Raw genomic sequence first — 22,010 nt, forward strand, 5'->3', positions numbered from 1 at the left:
CTTTGTTAGGAATTATGTGATCCTTACTAGCTGGAAGTAAGGGAGATGGGGCATGAAGTTATTTCTAGGAGTTGGACACATACCAAGTTTAGCTCAGTTCTGGGCATCTTTGAAATACCTATACAAACTTGTTCCTACATAGTAACTTGCAACTTTGAAAGAAAATGTGCCTGCTTACAGCAACGTGCTATATGTTCTGAATGCCCGAATTGGGAATCTGTGTCAAAACTTTGTTAGGAATTATGTGATCCTTACTAGCTGGAAGTAAGGGAGATGGGGCATGAAGTTATTTCTAGGAGTTGGACACATACCAAGTTTAGCTCAGTTCTGGGCATCTTTGAAATACCTATACAAACCTGTTCCTACATAGTAACTTGCAACTTTGAATGAGAATGTGCTTGCTTACAGCAACGTGCTATATGTTCTGAATGCCCGAATTGGGAATCTGTGTCAAAACTTTGTTAGGAATTATGTGATCCTTACTAGCTGGAAGTAAGGGAGATGGAGCATGAAGGTATTTCTAGGAGTTGGACACATACCAAGTTTAGCTCAGTTCTGGGCATCTTTGAAATTCCTATACAAACTTGTTCCTACCTAGTAACTTGCATCTTTGAATGAGAATGTGCTTGCTTACAGCAACGTGCTATATGTTCTGAATGCCCGAATTGGCAATCTGTGTCAAAACTTTGTTAGGAATTATGTGATCCTTACTAGCTGGAAGTAAGGGAGATGGGGCATGAAGTTATTTCTAGGAGTTGGACACATACCAAGTTTAGCTCAGTTCTGGGCATCTTTGAAATACCTATACAAACTTGTTCCTACATAGTAACTTGCATCTTTGAATGAGAATCTGCTTGCTTACAGCAACGTGATATATGTTCTGAATGCCCGAATTGGCAATCTGTGTCAAAACTTTGTTAGGAATTATGTGATCCTTACTAGCTGGAAGTAAGGGAGATGGGGCATGAAGTTATTTCTAGGAGTTGGACACACACCAAGTTTAGCTCAGTTCTGGGCATCTTTGAAATACCTATACAAACTTGTTCCTACCTAGTAACTTGCAACTTTGAATGAAAATGTGCTTGCTTACAGCAACGTGCTATATGTTCTGAATGCCCGAATTGGGAATCTGTGTCAAAACTTTGTTAGGAATTATGTGATCCTTACTAGCTGGAAGTAAGGGAGATGGGGCATGAAGTTATTTCTAGGAGTTGGACACATACCAAGTTTAGCTCAGTTCTGGGCATCTTTGAAATACCTATACAAACTTGTTCCTACCTAGTAACTTGCATCTTTGAATGAGAATCTGCTTGCTTACAGCAACGTGCTATATGTTCTGAATGCCCGAATTGGGAATCTGTGTCAAAACTTTGTTAGGAATTATGTGATCCTTACTAGCTGGAAGTAAGGGAGATGGGGCATGAAGTTATTTCTAGGAGTTGGACACATACCAAGTTTAGCTCAGTTCTGGGCATCTTTGAAATACCTATACAAACTTGTTCCTACATAGTAACTTGCAACTTTGAATGAAAATGTGCTTGCTTACAGCAACGTGCTATATGTTCTGAATGCCCGAATTGGGAATTTGTGTCAAAACTTTGTTAGGAATTATGTGATCCTTACCAGCTGGAAGTAAGGGAGATGGGGCATGAAGTTATTTCTAGGAGTTGGACACATACCAAGTTTAGCTCAGTTCTGGGCATCTTAGAAATACCTATACAAACTTGTTCCTACATAGTAACTTGCAACTTTGAATGAGAATGTGCTTGCTTACAGCAACGTGCTATATGTTCTGAATGCCCGAATTGGGAATCTGTGTCAAAACTTTGTTAGGAATTATGTGATCCTTACTAGCTGGAAGTAAGGGAGATGGGGCATGAAATTATTTCTAGGAGTTGGACACATACCAAGTTTAGCTCAGTTCTGGGCATCTTTGAAATACCTATACAAACTTGTTCCTACATAGTAACTTGCAACTTTGAATGAGAATGTGCTTGCTTACAGCAACGTGCTATATGTTCTGAATGCCCGAATTGGGAATCTGTGTCAAAACTTTGTTAGGAATTATGTGATCCGTACCAGCTGGAAGTAAGGGAGATGGGGCATGAAGTTATTTCTTGGAGTTGGACACATACCAAGTTTAGCTCAGTTCTGGGCATCTTTGAAATTCCTATACAAACTTGTTCCTACATAGTAACTTGCATCTTTGAATGAGAATGTGCTTGCTTACAGCAACGTGCTATATGTTCTGAATGCCCGAATTGGCAATCTGTGTCAAAACTTTGTTAGGAATTATGTGATACTTACTAGCTGGAAGTAAGGGAGATGGGGCATGAAGTTATTTCTTGGAGTTGGACACATACCAAGTTTAGCTCAGTTCTGGGCATCTTTGAAATACCTATACAAACTTGTTCCTACATAGTAACTTGCATCTTTGAATGAGAATCTGCTTGCTTACAGCAACGTGCTATATGTTCTGAATGCCCGAATTGGGAATCTGTGTCAAAACTTTGTTAGGAATTATGTGATCCTTACTAGCTGGAAGTAAGGGAGATGGGGCATGAAGTTATTTCTAGGAGTTGGACACATACCAAGTTTAGCTCAGTTCTGGGCATCTTTGAAATACCTATACAAACTTGTTCCTACCTAGTAACTTGCATCTTTGAATGAGAATCTGCTTGCTTACAGCAACGTGCTATATGTTCTGAATGCCCGAATTGGGAATCTGTGTCAAAACTTTGTTAGGAATTATGTGATCCTTACTAGCTGGAAGTAAGGGAGATGGGGCATGAAGTTATTTCTAGGAGTTGGACACATACCAAGTTTAGCTCAGTTCTGGGCATCTTTGAAATACCTATACAAACTTGTTCCTACATAGTAACTTGCAACTTTGAATGAAAATGTGCTTGCTTACAGCAACGTGCTATATGTTCTGAATGCCCGAATTGGGAATCTGTGTCAAAACTTTGTTAGGAATTATGTGATCCTTACTAGCTGGAAGTAAGGGAGATGGGGCATGAAGTTATTTCTAGGAGTTGGACACATACCAAGTTTAGCTCAGTTCTGGGCATCTTTGAAATACCTATACAAACTTGTTCCTACATAGTAACTTGCAACTTTGCATGAGAATGTGCTTGCTTACAGCAACGTGCTATATGTTCTGAATGCCCGAATTGGGAATCTGTGTCAAAACTTTGTTAGGAATTATGTGATCCTTACTAGCTGGAAGTAAGGGAGATGGGTCATGAAGTTATTTCTTGGAGTTGGACACATACCAAGTTTAGCTCAGTTCTGGGCATCTTTGAAATTCCTATACAAACTTGTTCCTACCTAGTAACTTGCATCTTTGAATGAGAATGTGCTTGCTTACAGCAACGTGCTATATGTTCTGAATGCCCGAATTGGCAATCTGTGTCAAAACTTTGTTAGGAATTATGTGATCCTTACTAGCTGGAAGTAAGGGAGATGGGGCATGAAGTTATTTCTAGGAGTTGGACACATACCAAGTTTAGCTCAGTTCTGGGCATCTTTGAAATACCTATACAAACTTGTTCCTACATAGTAACTTGCATCTTTGAATCAGAATCTGCTTGCTTACAGCAACGTGATATATGTTCTGAATGCCCGAATTGGCAATCTGTGTCAAAACTTTGTTAGGAATTATGTGATCCTTACCAGCTGGAAGTAAGGGAGATGGGGCATGAAGTTATTTCTAGGAGTTGGACACACACCAAGTTTAGCTCAGTTCTGGGCATCTTTGAAATACCTATACAAACTTGTTCCTACCTAGTAACTTGCAACTTTGAATGAAAATGTGCTTGCTTACAGCAACGTGCTATATGTTCTGAATGCCCGAATTGGGAATCTGTGTCAAAACTTTGTTAGGAATTATGTCATCCTTACTAGCTGGAAGTAAGGGAGATGGGGCATGAAGTTATTTCTAGGAGTTGGACACATACCTAGTTTAGCTCAGTTCTGGGCATCTTTGAAATACCTATACAAACTTGTTCCTACATAGTAACTTGCAACTTTGAATGAGAATCTGCTTGCTTACAGCAACGTGCTATATGTTCTGAATGCCCGAATTGGGAATCTCTGTCAAAACTTTGTTAGGAATTATGTGATCCTTACTAGCTGGAAGTAAGGGAGATGGGGCATGAAGTTATTTCTAGGAGTTGGACACATACCAAGTTTAGCTCAGTTCTGGGCATCTTTGAAATACCTATACAAACTTGTTCCTACATAGTAACTTGCAACTTTGAAAGAAAATGTGCCTGCTTACAGCAACGTGCTATATGTTCTGAATGCCCGAATTGGGAATCTGTGTCAAAACTTTGTTAGGAATTATGTGATCCTTACTAGCTAGAAGTAAGGGAGATGGGGCATGAAGTTATTTCTAGGAGTTGGACACATACCAAGTTTAGCTCAGTTCTGGGCATCTTTGAAATACCTATACAAACTTGTTCCTACATAGTAACTTGCAACTTTGAATGAGAATGTGCTTGCTTACAGCAACGTGCTATATGTTCTGAATGCCCGAATTGGGAATCTGTGTCAAAACTTTGTTAGGAATTATGTGATCCTTACTAGCTGGAAGTAAGGGAGATGGGGCATGAAGTTATTTCTAGGAGTTGGACACATACCAAGTTTAGCTCAGTTCTGGGCATCTTTGAAATACCTATACAAACCTGTTCCTACATAGTAACTTGCAACTTTGAATGAGAATGTGCTTGCTTACAGCAACGTGCTATATGTTCTGAATGCCCGAATTGGGAATCTGTGTCAAAACTTTGTTAGGAATTATGTGATCCTTACTAGCTGGAAGTAAGGGAGATGGAGCATGAAGGTATTTCTAGGAGTTGGACACATACCAAGTTTAGCTCAGTTCTGGGCATCTTTGAAATTCCTATACAAACTTGTTCCTACCTAGTAACTTGCATCTTTGAATGAGAATGTGCTTGCTTACAGCAACGTGCTATATGTTCTGAATGCCCGAATTGGCAATCTGTGTCAAAACTTTGTTAGGAATTATGTGATCCTTACTAGCTGGAAGTAAGGGAGATGGGGCATGAAGTTATTTCTAGGAGTTGGACACATACCAAGTTTAGCTCAGTTCTGGGCATCTTTGAAATACCTATACAAACTTGTTCCTACATAGTAACTTGCATCTTTGAATGAGAATCTGCTTGCTTACAGCAACGTGATATATGTTCTGAATGCCCGAATTGGCAATCTGTGTCAAAACTTTGTTAGGAATTATGTGATCCTTACTAGCTGGAAGTAAGGGAGATGGGGCATGAAGTTATTTCTAGGAGTTGGACACACACCAAGTTTAGCTCAGTTCTGGGCATCTTTGAAATACCTATACAAACTTGTTCCTACCTAGTAACTTGCAACTTTGAATGAAAATGTGCTTGCTTACAGCAACGTGCTATATGTTCTGAATGCCCGAATTGGGAATCTGTGTCAAAACTTTGTTAGGAATTATGTCATCCTTACTAGCTGGAAGTAAGGGAGATGGGGCATGAAGTTATTTCTAGGAGTTGGACACATACCAAGTTTAGCTCAGTTCTGGGCATCTTTGAAATACCTATACAAACTTGTTCCTACCTAGTAACTTGCATCTTTGAATGAGAATCTGCTTGCTTACAGCAACGTGCTATATGTTCTGAATGCCCGAATTGGGAATCTGTGTCAAAACTTTGTTAGGAATTATGTGATCCTTACTAGCTGGAAGTAAGGGAGATGGGGCATGAAGTTATTTCTAGGAGTTGGACACATACCAAGTTTAGCTCAGTTCTGGGCATCTTTGAAATACCTATACAAACTTGTTCCTACATAGTAACTTGCAACTTTGAATGAAAATGTGCTTGCTTACAGCAACGTGCTATATGTTCTGAATGCCCGAATTGGGAATTTGTGTCAAAACTTTGTTAGGAATTATGTGATCCTTACCAGCTGGAAGTAAGGGAGATGGGGCATGAAGTTATTTCTAGGAGTTGGACACATACCAAGTTTAGCTCAGTTCTGGGCATCTTAGAAATACCTATACAAACTTGTTCCTACATAGTAACTTGCAACTTTGAATGAGAATGTGCTTGCTTACAGCAACGTGCTATATGTTCTGAATGCCCGAATTGGGAATCTGTGTCAAAACTTTGTTAGGAATTATGTGATCCTTACTAGCTGGAAGTAAGGGAGATGGGGCATGAAATTATTTCTAGGAGTTGGACACATACCAAGTTTAGCTCAGTTCTGGGCATCTTTGAAATACCTATACAAACTTGTTCCTACATAGTAACTTGCAACTTTGAATGAGAATGTGCTTGCTTACAGCAACGTGCTATATGTTCTGAATGCCCGAGTTGGGAATCTGTGTCAAAACTTTGTTAGGAATTATGTGATCCGTACTAGCTGGAAGTAAGGGAGATGGGGCATGAAGTTATTTCTTGGAGTTGGACACATACCAAGTTTAGCTCAGTTCTGGGCATCTTTGAAATTCCTATACAAACTTGTTCCTACATAGTAACTTGCATCTTTGAATGAGAATGTGCTTGCTTACAGCAACGTGCTATATGTTCTGAATGCCCGAATTGGCAATCTGTGTCAAAACTTTGTTAGGAATTATGTGATCCTTACTAGCTGGAAGTAAGGGAGATGGGGCATGAAGTTATTTCTTGGAGTTGGACACATACCAAGTTTAGCTCAGTTCTGGGCATCTTTGAAATACCTATACAAACTTGTTCCTACATAGTAACTTGCATCTTTGAATGAGAATCTGCTTGCTTACAGCAACGTGCTATATGTTCTGAATGCCCGAATTGGGAATCTGTGTCAAAACTTTGTTAGGAATTATGTGATCCTTACTAGCTGGAAGTAAGGGAGATGGGGCATGAAGTTATTTCTAGGAGTTGGACACATACCAAGTTTAGCTCAGTTCTGGGCATCTTTGAAATACCTATACAAACTTGTTCCTACCTAGTAACTTGCATCTTTGAATGAGAATCTGCTTGCTTACAGCAACGTGCTATATGTTCTGAATGCCCGAATTGGGAATCTGTGTCAAAACTTTGTTAGGAATTATGTGATCCTTACTAGCTGGAAGTAAGGGAGATGGGGCATGAAGTTATTTCTAGGAGTTGGACACATACCAAGTTTAGCTCAGTTCTGGGCATCTTTGAAATACCTATACAAACTTGTTCCTACATAGTAACTTGCAACTTTGAATGAAAATGTGCTTGCTTACAGCAACGTGCTATATGTTCTGAATGCCCGAATTGGGAATCTGTGTCAAAACTTTGTTAGGAATTATGTGATCCTTACCAGCTGGAAGTAAGGGAGATGGGGCATGAAGTTATTTCTAGGAGATGGACACATACCAAGTTTAGCTCAGTTCTGGGCATCTTTGAAATACCTATACAAACTTGTTCCTACATAGTAACTTGCATCTTTGAATGAGAATCTGCTTGCTTACAGCAACGTGCTATATGTTCTGAATGCCCGAATTGGGAATCTGTGTCAAAACTTTGTTAGGAATTATGTGATCCGTACTAGCTGGAAGTAAGGGAGATGGGTCATGAAGTTATTTCTTGGAGTTGGACACATACCAAGTTTAGCTCAGTTCTGGGCATCTTTGAAATTCCTATACAAACTTGTTCCTACATAGTAACTTGCATCTTTGAATGAGAATGTGCTTGCTTACAGCAACGTGCTATATGTTCTGAATGCCCCGAATTGGCAATCTGTGTCAAAACTTTGTTAGGAATTATGTGATCCTTACTAGCTGGAAGTAAGGGAGATGGGGCATGAAGTTATTTCTAGGAGTTGGACACATACCAAGTTTAGCTCAGTTCTGGGCATCTTTGAAATACATTTACAAACTTGTTCCTACATAGTAACTTGCATCTTTGAATGAGAATCTGCTTGCTTACAGCAACGTGCTATATGTTCTGAATGCCCGAATTGGCAATCTGTGTCAAAACTTTGTTAGGAATTATGTGATCCTTACTAGCTGGAAGTAAGGGAGATGGGGCATGAAGTTATTTCTAGGAGTTGGACACATACCAAGTTTAGCTCAGTTCTGGGCATCTTTGAAATACCTATACAAACTTGTTCCTACCTAGTAACTTGCATATTTGAATGAGAATCTGCTTGCTTACAGCAACGTGCTATATGTTCTGAATGCCCGAATTGGGAATCTGTGTCAAAACTTTGTTAGGAATTATGTGATCCTTACTAGCTGGAAGTAAGGGAGATGGGGCATGAAGTTATTTCTAGGAGTTGGACACATACCAAGTTTAGCTCAGTTCTGGGCATCTTTGAAATACCTATACAAACTTGTTCCTACATAGTAACTTGCAACTTTGAATGAAAATCTGCTTGCTTACAGCAACGTGCTATATGTTCTGAATGCCCGAATTGGGAATCTGTGTCAAAACTTTGTTAGGAATTATGTGATCCTTACTAGCTGGAAGTAAGGGAGATGGGGCATGAAGTTATTTCTAGGAGTTGGACACATACCAAGTTTAGCTCAGTTCTGGGCATCTTTGAAATACCTATACAAACTTGTTCCTACATAGTAACTTGCAACTTTGAATGAGAATCTGCTTGCTTACAGCAACGTGCTATATGTTCTGAATGCCCGAATTGGGAATCTGTGTCAAAACTTTGTTAGGAATTATGTGATCCTTACTAGCTGGAAGTAAGGGAGATGGGGCATGAAGTTATTTCTAGGAGTTGGACACATACCAAGTTTAGCTCAGTTCTGGGCATCTTTGAAATTCCTATACAAACTTGTTCCTACATAGTAACTTGCAACTTTGAATGAGAATGTGCTTGCTTACAACAACGTGCTATATGTTCTGAATGCCCGAATTGGGAATCTGTGTCAAAACTTTGTTAGGAATTATGTGATCCTTACTAGCTGGAAGTAAGGGAGATGGGGCATGAAGTTATTTCTAGGAGTTGGACACATACCAAGTTTAGCTCAGTTCTGGGCATCTTTGAAATACCTATACAAACTTGTTCCTACATAGTAACTTGCATCTTTGAATGAGAATCTGCTTGCTTACAGCAACGTGCTATATGTTCTGAATGCCCGAATTGGCAATCTGTGTCAAAACTTTGTTAGGAATTATGTGATCCTTACTAGCTGGAAGTAAGGGAGATGGGGCATGAAGTTATTTCTAGGAGTTGGACACATACCAAGTTTAGCTCAGTTCTGGGCATCTTTGAAATACCTATACAAACTTGTTCCTACATAGTAACTTGCATCTTTGAATGAGAATCTGCTTGCTTACAGCAACGTGCTATATGTTCTGAATGCCCGAATTGGGAATCTGTGTCAAAACTTTGTTAGGAATTATGTGATCCTTACTAGCTGGAAGTAAGGGAGATGGGGCATGAAGTTATTTCTAGGAGTTGGACACATACCAAGTTTAGCTCAGTTCTGGGCATCTTTGAAATACCTATACAAACTTGTTCCTACATAGTAACTTGCAACTTTGAATGAGAATCTGCTTGCTTACAGCAACGTGCTATATGTTCTGAATGCCCGAATTGGGAATCTGTGTCAAAACTTTGTTAGGAATTATGTGATCCTTACTAGCTGGAAGTAAGGGAGATGGGGCATGAAGCTATTTCTAGGAGTTGGACACATACCAAGTTTAGCTCAGTTCTGGGCATCTTTGAAATACCTATACAAACTTGTTCCTACATAGTAACTTGCAACTTTGAAAGAAAATGTGCCTGCTTACAGCAACGTGCTATATGTTCTGAATGCCCGAATTGGGAATCTGTGTCAAAACTTTGTTAGGAATTATGTGATCCTTACTAGCTGGAAGTAAGGGAGATGGGGCATGAAGTTATTTCTAGGAGTTGGACACATACCAAGTTTAGCTCAGTTCTGGGCATCTTTGAAATACCTATACAAACTTGTTCCTACATAGTGACTTGGAACTTTGAATGAAAATGTGCCTGCTTAGAGCAACGTGCTATATGTTCTGAATGCCCGAATTGGGAATCTGTGTCAAAACTTTGTTAGGAATTATGTGATCCTTACTAGCTGGAAGTAAGGGAGATGGGGCATGAAGTTATTTCTAGGAGTTGGACACATACCAAGTTTAGCTCAGTTCTGGGCATCTTTGAAATACCTATACAAACTTGTTCCTACATTGTAACTTGCAACTTTGAATGAGAATGTGCTTGCTTACAGCAACGTGCTATATGTTCTGAATGCCCGAATTGGGAATCTGTGTCAAAACTTTGTTAGGAATTATGTGATCCTTACTAGCTGGAAGTAAGGGAGATGGGGCATGAAGTTATTTCTAGGAGTTGGACACATACCAAGTTTAGCTCAGTTCTGGGCATCTTTGAAATACCTATACAAACTTGTTCCTACATAGTAACTTGCAACTTTGAATGAGAATGTGCTTGCTTACAGCAACGTGCTATATGTTCTGAATGCCCGAATTGGGAATCTGTGTCAAAACTTTGTTAGGAATTATGTGATCCTTACTAGCTGGAAGTAAGGGAGATGGGTCATGAAGTTATTTCTTTGAGTTGGACACATACAAAGTTTAGCTCAGTTCTGGGCATCTTTGAAATTCCTATACAAACTTGTTCCTACCTAGTAACTTGCATCTTTGAATGAGAATGTGCTTGCTTACAGCAACGTGCTATATGTTCTGAATGCCCGAATTGGGAATTTGTGTCAAAACTTTGTTAGGAATTATGTGATCCTTACCAGCTGGAAGTAAGGGAGATGGGGCATGAAGTTATTTCTAGGAGTTGGACACATACCAAGTTTAGCTCAGTTCTGGGCATCTTTGAAATACCTATACAAACTTGTTCCTACATAGTAACTTGCAACTTTGAATGAGAATGTGCTTGCTTACAGCAACGTGCTATATGTTCTGAATGCACGAATTGGGAATCTGTGTCAAAACTTTGTTAGGAATTATGTGATCCTTACTAGGTGGAAGTAAGGGAGATGGGGCATGAAATTATTTCTAGGAGTTGGACACATACCAAGTTTAGCTCAGTTCTGGGCATCTTTGAAATACCTATACAAACTTGTTCCTACATAGTAACTTGCAACTTTGAATGAGAATCTGCTTGCTTACAGCAACGTGCTATATGTTCTGAATGCCCGAATTGGGAATCTGTGTCAAAACTTTGTTAGGAATTATGTGATCCTTACTAGCTGGAAGTAAGGGAGATGGGGCATGAAGTTATTTCTAGGAGTTGGACACATACCAAGTTTAGCTCAGTTCTGGGCATCTTTGAAATACCTATACAAACTTGTTCCTACCTAGTAACTTGCATCTTTGAATGAGAATCTGCTTGCTTACAGCAACGTGCTATATGTTCTGAATGCCCGAATTGGGAATCTGTGTCAAAACTTTGTTAGGAATTATGTGATCCTTACTATCTGGAAGTAAGGGAGATGGGGCATGAAGTTATTTCTAGGAGTTGGACACATACCAAGTTTAGCTCAGTTCTGGGCATCTTTGAAATACCTATACAAACTTGTTCCTACATAGTAACTTGCATCTTTGAATGAGAATCTGCTTGCTTACAGCAACGTGCTATATGTTCTGAATGCCCGAATTGGCAATCTGTGTCAAAACTTTGTTAGGAATTATGTGATCCTTACTAGCTGGAAGTAAGGGAGATGGGGCATGAAGTTATTTCTAGGAGTTGGACACATACCAAGTTTAGCTCAGTTCTGGGCATCTTTGAAATACCTATACAAACTTGTTCCTACCTAGTAACTTGCATCTTTGAATGAGAATCTGCTTGCTTACAGCAACGTGCTATATGTTCTGAATGCCCGAATTGGGAATCTGTGTCAAAACTTTGTTAGGAATTATGTGATCCTTACTAGCTGGAAGTAAGGGAGATGGGGCATGAAGTTATTTCTAGGAGTTGGACACATACCAAGTTTAGCTCAGTTCTGGGCATCTTTGAAATACCTATACAAACTTGTTCCTACATAGTAACTTGCAACTTTGAATGAGAATCTGCTTGCTTACAGCAACGTGCTATATGTTCTGAATGCCCGAATTGGGAATCTGTGTCAAAACTTTGTTAGGAATTATGTGATCCTTACTAGCTGGAAGTAAGGGAGATGGGGCATGAAGTTATTTCTAGGAGTTGGACACATACCAAGTTTAGCTGCGTTCTGGGCATCTTTGAAATTCCTATACAAACTTGTTCCTACATAGTAACTTGCAACTTTGAATGAGAATGTGCTTGCTTACAGCAACGTGCTATATGTTCTGAATGCCCGAATTGGCAATCTGTGTCAAAACTTTGTTAGGAATTATATGATCCTTACTAGCTGGAAGTAAGGGAGATGGGGCATGAAGTTATTTCTAGGAGTTGGACACATACCAAGTTTAGCTCAGTTCTGGGCATCTTTGAAATACCTATACAAACTTGTTCCTACATAGTAACTTGCATCTTTGAATGAGAATCTGCTTGCTTACAGCAACGTGATATATGTTCTGAATGCCCGAATTGGCAATCTGTGTCAAAACTTTGTTAGGAATTATGTGATCCTTACTAGCTGGAAGTAAGGGAGATGGGGCATGAAGTTATTTCTAGGAGTTGGACACATACCAAGTTTAGCTCAGTTCTGGGCATCTTTGAAATACCTATACAAACTTGTTCCTACATAGTAACTTGCATCTTTGAATGAGAATCTGCTTGCTTACAGCAACGTGCTATATGTTCTGAATGCCCGAATTGGCAATCTGTGTCAAAACTTTGTTAGGAATTATGTGATCCTTACTAGCTGGAAGTAAGGGAGATGGGGCATGAAGTTATTTCTAGGAGTTGGACACACACCAAGTTTAGCTCAGTTCTGGGCATCTTTGAAATACCTATACAAACTTGTTCCTACCTAGTAACTTGCAACTTTGAATGAAAATGTGCTTGCTTACAGCAACGTGCTATATGTTCTGAATGCCCGAATTGGGAATCTGTGTCAAAACTTTGTTAGGAATTTTGTCATCCTTACTAGCTGGAAGTAAGGGAGATGGGGCATGAAGTTATTTCTAGGAGTTGGACACATACCAAGTTTAGCTCAGTTCTGGGCATCTTTGAAATACCTATACAAACTTGTTCCTACCTAGTAACTTGCATCTTTGAATGAGAATCTGCTTGCTTACAGCAACGTGCTATATGTTCTGAATGCCCGAATTGGGAATCTGTGTCAAAACTTTGTTAGGAATTATGTGATCCTTACTAGCTGGAAGTAAGGGAGATGGGGCATGAAGTTATTTCTAGGAGTTGGACACATACCAAGTTTAGCTCAGTTCTGGGCATCTTTGAAATACCTATACAAACTTGTTCCTACATAGTAACTTGCAACTTTGAATGAGAATGTGCTTGCTTACAGCAACGTGCTATATGTTCTGAATGCCCGAATTGGGAATTTGTGTCAAAACTTTGTTAGGAATTATGTGATCCTTACCAGCTGGAAGTAAGGGAGATGGGGCATGAAGTTATTTCTAGGAGTTGGACACATACCAAGTTTAGCTCAGTTCTGGGCATCTTTGAAATACCTATACAAACTTGTTCCTACATAGTAACTTGCAACTTTCAATGAGAATGTGCTTGCTTACAGCAACGTGCTATATGTTCTGAATGCCCGAATTGGGAATCTGTGTCAAAACTTTGTTAGGAATTATGTGATCCTTACTAGCTGGAAGTAAGGGAGATGGGGCATGAAATTATTTCCTGGAGTTGGACACATACCAAGTTTAGCTCAGTTCTGGGCATCTTTGAAATTCCTATACAAACTTGTTCCTACATAGTAACTTGCAACTTTCAATGAGAATGTGCTTGCTTACAGCAACGTGCTATATGTTCTGAATGCCCGAATTGGGAATCTGTGTCAAAACTTTGTTAGGAATTATGTGATCCGTACTAGCTGGAAGTAAGGGAGATGGGGCATGAAGTTTTTTCCTGGAGTTGGACACATACCAAGTTTAGCTCAGTTCTGGGCATCTTTGAAATACCTATACAAACTTGTTCCTACATAGTAACTTGCATCTTTGAATGAGAATCTGCTTGCTTACAGCAACGTGCTATATGTTCTGAATGCCCGAATTGGGAATCTGTGTCAAAACTTTGTTAGGAATTATGTGATCCTTACTAGCTGGAAGTAAGGGAGATGGGGCATGAAGTTATTTCTAGGAGTTGGACACATACCAAGTTTAGCTCAGTTCTGGGCATCTTTGAAATACCTATACAAACTTGTTCCTACATAGTAAATTGCATCTTTGAATGAGAATCTGCTTGCTTACAGCAACGTGCTATATGTTCTGAATGCCCGAATTGGGAATCTGTGTCAAAACTTTGTTAGGAATTATGTGATCCTTACTAGCTGGAAGTAAGGGAGATGGGGCATGAAGTTATTTCTAGGAGTTGGACACATACCAAGTTTAGCTCAGTTCTGGGCATCTTTGAAATACCTATACAAACTTGTTCCTACCTAGTAACTTGCATCTTTGAATGAAAATGTGCTTGCTTACAGCAACGTGCTATATGTTCTGAATGCCCGAATTGGGAATCTGTGTCAAAACTTTGTTAGGAATTATGTGATCCTTACTAGCTGGAAGTAAGGGAGATGGGGCATGAAGTTATTTCTAGGAGTTGGACACATACCAAGTTTAGCTCAGTTCTGGGCATCTTTGAAATACCTATACAAACTTGTTCCTACATAGTAACTTGCAACTTTGAATGAAAATGTGCTTGCTTACAGCAACGTGCTATATGTTCTGAATGCCCGAATTGGGAATCTGTGTCAAAACTTTGTTAGGAATTATGTGATCCTTACCAGCTGGAAGTAAGGGAGATGGGGCATGAAGTTATTTCTAGGAGATGGACACATACCAAGTTTAGCTCAGTTCTGGGCATCTTTGAAATACCTATACAAACTTGTTCCTACATAGTAACTTGCAACTTTGAATGAGAATGTGCTTGCTTACAGCAACGTGCTATATGTTCTGAATGCCCGAATTGGCAATCTGTGTCAAAACTTTGTTAGAAATTATGTGATCCTTACTAGCTGGAAGTAAGGGAGATGGGGCATGAAATTATTTCTAGGAGTTGGACACATACCAAGTTTAGCTCAGTTCTGGGCATCTTTGAAATACCTATACAAACTTGTTCCTACCTAGTAACTTGCAACTTTGAATGAGAATGTGCTTGCTTACAGCAACGTGCTATATGTTCTGAATGCCCGAATTGGGAATCTGTGTCAAAACTTTGTTAGGAATTATGTCATCCTTACTAGCTGGAAGTAAGGGAGATGGGGCATGAAGTTATTTCTAGGAGTTGGACACATACCAAGTTTAGCTCAGTTCTGGGCATCTTTGAAATACCTATACAAACTTGTTCCTACCTAGTAACTTGCATCTTTGAATGAGAATCTGCTTGCTTACAGCAACGTGCTATATGTTCTGAATGCCCGAATTGGGAATCTGTGTCAAAACTTCGTTAGGAATTATGTGATCCTTACTAGCTGGAAGTAAGGGAGATGGGGCATGAAGTTATTTCTAGGAGTTGGACACATACCAAGTTTAGCTCAGTTCTGGGCATCTTTGAAATACCTATACAAACTTGTTCCTACATAGTAACTTGCATCTTTGAATGAGAATCTGCTTGCTTACAGCAACGTGCTATATGTTCTGAATGCCCGAATTGGGAATCTGTGTCAAAACTTTGTTAGGAATTATGTCATCCTTACTAGCTGGAAGTAAGGGAGATGGGGCATGAAGTTATTTCTAGGAGTTGGACACATACCAAGTTTAGCTCAGTTCTGGGCATCTTTGAAATACCTATACAAACTTGTTCCTACATAGTAACTTGCAACTTTGAATGAAAATGTGCTTGCTTACAGCAACGTGCTATATGTTCTGAATGCCCGAATTGGCAATCTGTGTCAAAACTTTGTTAGGAATTATGTGATCCTTACCAGCTGGAAGTAAGGGAGATGGGGCATGAAGTTATTTCTAGGAGATGGACACATACCAAGTTTAGCTCAGTTCTGGGCATCTTTGAAATACCTATACAAACTTGTTCCTACATAGTAACTTGCAACTTTGAATGAGAATGTGCTTGCTTACAGCAACGTGCTATATGTTCTGAATGCCCGAATTGGGAATCTGTGTCAAAACTTTGTTAGGAATTATGTGATCCGTACTAGCTGGAAGTAAGGGAGATGGGGCATGAAGTTATTTCTTGGAGTTGGACACATACCAAGTTTAGCTCAGTTCTGGGCATCTTTGAAATTCCTATACAAACTTGTTCCTACATAGTAACTTGCATCTTTGAATGAGAATGTGCTTGCTTACAGCAACGTGCTATATGTTCTGAATGCCCGAATTGGCAATCTGTGTCAAAACTTTGTTAGGAATTATGTGATCCTTACTAGCTGGAAGTAAGGGAGATGGGGCATGAAGTTATTTCTAGGAGTTGGACACATACCAAGTTTAGCTCAGTTCTGGGCATCTTTGAAATACCTATACAAACTTGTTCCTACATAGTAAATTGCATCTTTGAATGAGAATCTGCTTGCTTACAGCAACGTGCTATATGTTCTGAATGCCCGAATTGGGAATCTGTGTCAAAACTTTGTTAGGAATTATGTGATCCTTACTAGCTGGAAGTAAGGGAGATGGGGCATGAAGTTATTTCTAGGAGTTGGACACATACCAAGTTTAGCTCAGTTCTGGGCATCTTTGAAATACCTATACAAACTTGTTCCTACCTAGTAACTTGCATCTTTGAATGAGAATCTGCTTGCTTACAGCAACGTGCTATATGTTCTGAATGCCCGAATTGGGAATCTGTGTCAAAACTTTGTTAGGAATTATGTGATCCTTACTAGCTGGAAGTAAGGGAGATGGGGCATGAAGTTATTTCTAGGAGTTGGACACATACCAAGTTTAGCTCAGTTCTGGGCATCTTTGAAATACCTATACAAACTTGTTCCTACATAGTAACTTGCAACTTTGAATGAAAATGTGCTTGCTTACAGCAACGTGCTATATGTTCTGAATGCCCGAATTGGGAATCTGTGTCAAAACTTTGTTAGGAATTATGTGATCCTTACCAGCTGGAAGTAAGGGAGATGGGGCATGAAGTTATTTCTAGGAGATGGACACATACCAAGTTTAGCTCAGTTCTGGGCATCTTTGAAATACCCATACAAACTTGTTCCTACATAGTAACTTGCAACTTTGAATGAGAATGTGCTTGCTTACAGCAACGTGCTATATGTTCTGAATGCCCGAATTGGCAATCTGTGTCAAAACTTTGTTAGGAATTATGTGATCCTTACTAGCTGGAAGTAAGGGAGATGGGGCATGAAGTTATTTCTAGGAGTTGGACACATACCAAGTTTAGCTCAGTTCTGGGCATCTTTGAAATACCTATACAAACTTGTTCCTACATAGTAACTTGCAACTTTGAATGAGAATGTGCTTGCTTACAGCAACGTGCAATATGTTCTGAATGCCCGAATTGGCAATCTGTGTCAAAACTTTGTTAGAAATTATGTGATCCTTACTAGCTGGAAGTAAGGGAGATGGGGCATGAAATTATTTCTAGGAGTTGGACACATACCAAGTTTAGCTCAGTTCTGGGCATCTTTGAAATACCTATACAAACTTGTTCCTACCTAGTAACTTGCAACTTTGAATGAGAATGTGCTTGCTTACAGCAACGTGCTATATGTTCTGAATGCCCGAATTGGGAATCTGTGTCAAAACTTTGTTAGGAATTATGTGATCCTTACTAGCTGGAAGTAAGGGAGATGGGGCATGAAGTTATTTCTAGGACTTGGACACATACCAAGTTTAGCTCAGTTCTGGGCATCTTTGAAATACCTATACAAACTTGTTCCTACATAGTAACTTGCATCTTTGAATGAGAATCTGCTTGCTTACAGCAACGTGCTATATGTTCTGAATGCCCGAATTGGGAATCTGTGTCAAAACTTCGTTAGGAATTATGTGATCCTTACTAGCTGGAAGTAAGGGAGATGGGGCATGAAGTTATTTCTAGGAGTTGGACACATACCAAGTTTAGATCAGTTCTGGGCATCTTTGAAATACCTATACAAACTTGTTCCTACATAGTAACTTGCATCTTTGAATGAGAATCTGCTTGCTTACAGCAACGTGCTATATGTTCTGAATGCCCGAATTGGGAATCTGTGTCAAAACTTTGTTAGGAATTATGTCATCCTTACTAGCTGGAAGTAAGGGAGATGGGGCATGAAGTTATTTCTAGGAGTTGGACACATACCAAGTTTAGCTCAGTTCTGGGCATCTTTGAAATACCTATACAAACTTGTTCCTACATAGTAACTTGCAACTTTGAATGAGAATGTGCTAGCTTGCAGCAACGTGCTATATGTTCTGAATGCCCGAATTGGGAATCTGTGTCAAAACTTTGTTAGGAATTATGTGATCCTTACTAGCTGGAAGTAAGGGAGATGGGGCATGAAGTTATTTCTAGGAGTTGGACACATACCAAGTTTAGCTCAGTTCTGGGCATCTTTGAAATACCTATACAAACTTGTTCCTACCTAGTAACTTGCATCTTTGAATGAGAATCTGCTTGCTTACAGCAACGTGCTATATGTTCTGAATGCCCGAATTGGGAATCTGTGTCAAAACTTTGTTAGGAATTATGTGATCCTTACTAGCTGGAAGTAAGGGAGATGGGGCATGAAGTTATTTCTAGGAGTTGGACACATACCAAGTTTAGCTCAGTTCTGGGCATCTTTGAAATACCTATACAAACTTGTTCCTACATAGTAACTTGCAACTTTGAATGAGAATGTGCTTGCTTACAGCAACGTGCTATATGTTCTGAATGCCCGAATTGGGAATCTGTGTCAAAACTTTGTTAGGAATTATGTGATCCTTACTAGCTGGAAGTAAGGGAGATGGGGCATGAAGTTATTTCTAGGAGTTGGACACATACCAAGTTTAGCTCAGTTCTGGGCATCTTTGAAATACCTATACAAACTTGTTCCTACATAGTAACTTGCAACTTTGAATGAGAATCTGCTTGCTTACAGCAACGTGCTATATGTTCTGAATGCCCGAATTGGGAATCTGTGTCAAAACTTCGTTAGGAATTATGTGACCCTTACTAGCTGGAAGTAAGGGAGATGGGGCATGAAGTTATTTCTAGGAGTTGGACACATACCAAGTTTAGCTCAGTTCTGGGCATCTTTGAAATACCTATACAAACTTGTTCCTACATAGTAACTTCCATCTTTGAATGAGAATGTGCTTGCTTACAGCAACGTGCTATATGTTCTGAATGCCCTAATTGGGAATCTGTGTCAAAACTTTGTTAGGAATTATATGATCCTTACTAGCTGGAAGTAAGGGAGATGGGGCATGAAGTTATTTCTAGGAGTTGGACACATACCAAGTGTAGCTCAGTTCTGGGCATCTTTGAAATACCTATACAAACTTGTTCCTACATAGTAACTTGCATCTTTGAATGAGAATCTGCTTGCTTACAGCAACGTGCTATATGTTCTGAATGCCCGAATTGGGAATCTGTGTCAAAACTTTGTTAGGAATTATGTGATCCTTACTAGCTGGAAGTAAGGGAGATGGGGCATGAAGTTATTTCTAGGAGTTGGACACATACCAAGTTTAGCTCAGTTCTGGGCATCTTTGAAATACCTATACAAACTTGTTCCTACATAGTAACTTGCAACTTTGAATGAGAATGTGCTTGCTTACAGCAACGTGCTATATGTTCTGAATGCCCGAATTGGGAATCTGTGTCAAAACTTTGTTAGGAATTATGTGATCCTTACTAGCTGGAAGTAAGGGAGATGGGGCATGAAGTTATTTCTAGGAGTTGGACACATACCAAGTTTAGCTCAGTTCTGGGCATCTTTGAAATACCTATACAAACTTGTTCCTACATAGTAACTTGCATCTTTGAATGAGAATCTGCTTGCTTACAGCAACGTGCTATATGTTCTGAATGCCCGAATTGGGAATCTGTGTCAAAACTTTGTTAGGAATTATGTGATCCTTACTAGCTGGGAGTAAGGGAGATGGGGCATGAAGTTATTTCTAGGAGTTGGACACATACCAAGTTTAGCTCAGTTCTGGGCATCTTTGAAATACCTATACAAACTTGTTCCTACATAGTAACTTGCAACTTTGAATGAGAATGTGCTTGCTTACAGCAACGTGCTATATGTTCTGAATGCCCGAATTGGGAATCTGTGTCAAAACTTTGTTAGGAATTATGTGATCCTTACTAGCTGGAAGTAAGGGAGATGGGGCATGAAGTTATTTCTTGGAGTTGGAGCCATACCAAGTTTAGCTCAGTTCTGGGCATCTTTGAAATACCTATACAAACTTGTTCCTACATAGTAACTTGCAACTTTGAATGAGAATGTGCTTGCTTGCAGCAACGTGCTATATGTTCTGAATGCCCGATTTGGGAATCTGTGTCAAAACTTTGTTAGGAATTATGTGATCCTTACTAGCTGGAAGTAAGGGAGATGGGGCATGAAGTTATTTCTAGGAGTTGGACACATACCAAGTTTAGCTCAGTTCTGGGCATCTTTGAAATACCTATACAATCTTGTTCCTACATAGTAACTTGCATTTTGAATGAGAATCTGCTTGCTTACAGCAACGTGCTATATGTTCTGAATGCCCGAATTGGGAATCTGTGTCAAAACTTTGTTAGGAATTATGTGATCCTTACTAGCTGGAAGTAAGGGAGATGGGGCATGAAGTTATTTCTAGGAGTTGGACACATACCAAGTTTAGCTCAGTTCTGGGCATCTTTGAAATACCTATACAAACTTGTTCCTACATAGTAACTTGCAACTTTGAATGAGAATCTGCTTGCTTACAGCAACGTGCTATATGTTCTGAATGCCCGAATTGGGAATCTGTGTCAAAACTTTGTTAGGAATTATGTGATCCTTACTAGCTGGAAGTAAGTGAGATGGGGCATGAAGTTATTTCTAGGAGTTGGACACATACCAAGTTTAGCTCAGTTCTGGGCATCTTTGAAATACCTATACAAACTTGTTCCTACCTAGTAACTTGCATCTTTGAATGAGAATCTGCTTGCTTACAGCAACGTGCTATATGTTCTGAATGCCCGAATTGGGAATCTGTGTCAAAACTTTGTTAGGAATTATGTGATCCTTACTAGCTGGAAGTAAGGGAGATGGGGCATGAAGTTATTTCTAGGACTTGGACACATACCAAGTTTAGCTCAGTTCTGGGCATCTTTGAAATACCTATACAAACTTGTTCCTACCTAGTAACTTGCATCTTTGAATGAGAATCTGCTTGCTAACAGCAACGTGCTATATGTTCTGAATGCCCGAATTGGGAATCTGTGTCAAAACTTCGTTAGGAATTATGTGATCCTTACTAGCTGGAAGTAAGGGAGATGGGGCATGAAGTTATTTCTAGGAGTTGGACACATACCAAGTTTAGATCAGTTCTGGGCATCTTTGAAATACCTATACAAACTTGGTCCTACATAGTAACTTGCATCTTTGAATGAGAATCTGATTGCTTACAGCAACGTGCTATATGTTCTGAATGCCCGAATTGGGAATCTGTGTCAAAACTTTGTTAGGAATTATGTCATCCTTACTAGCTGGAAGTAAGGGAGATGGGGCATGAAGTTATTTCTAGGAGTTGGACACATACCAAGTTTAGCTCAGTTCTGGGCATCTTTGAAATACCTATACAAACTTGTTCCTACATAGTAACTTGCAACTTTGAATGAGAATGTGCTAGCTTGCAGCAACGTGCTATATGTTCTGAATGCCCGAATTGGGAATCTGTGTCAAAACTTTGTTAGGAATTATGTGATCCTTACTAGCTGGAAGTAAGGGAGATGGGGCATGAAGTTATTTCTAGGAGTTGGATACATACCAAGTTTAGCTCAGTTCTGGGCATCTTTGAAATACCTAT

Source organism: Diceros bicornis, chromosome 22 (genome assembly GCF_020826845.1).
Source record: "Diceros bicornis minor isolate mBicDic1 chromosome 22, mDicBic1.mat.cur, whole genome shotgun sequence".
Lineage (NCBI taxonomy): Eukaryota > Metazoa > Chordata > Mammalia > Perissodactyla > Rhinocerotidae > Diceros > Diceros bicornis.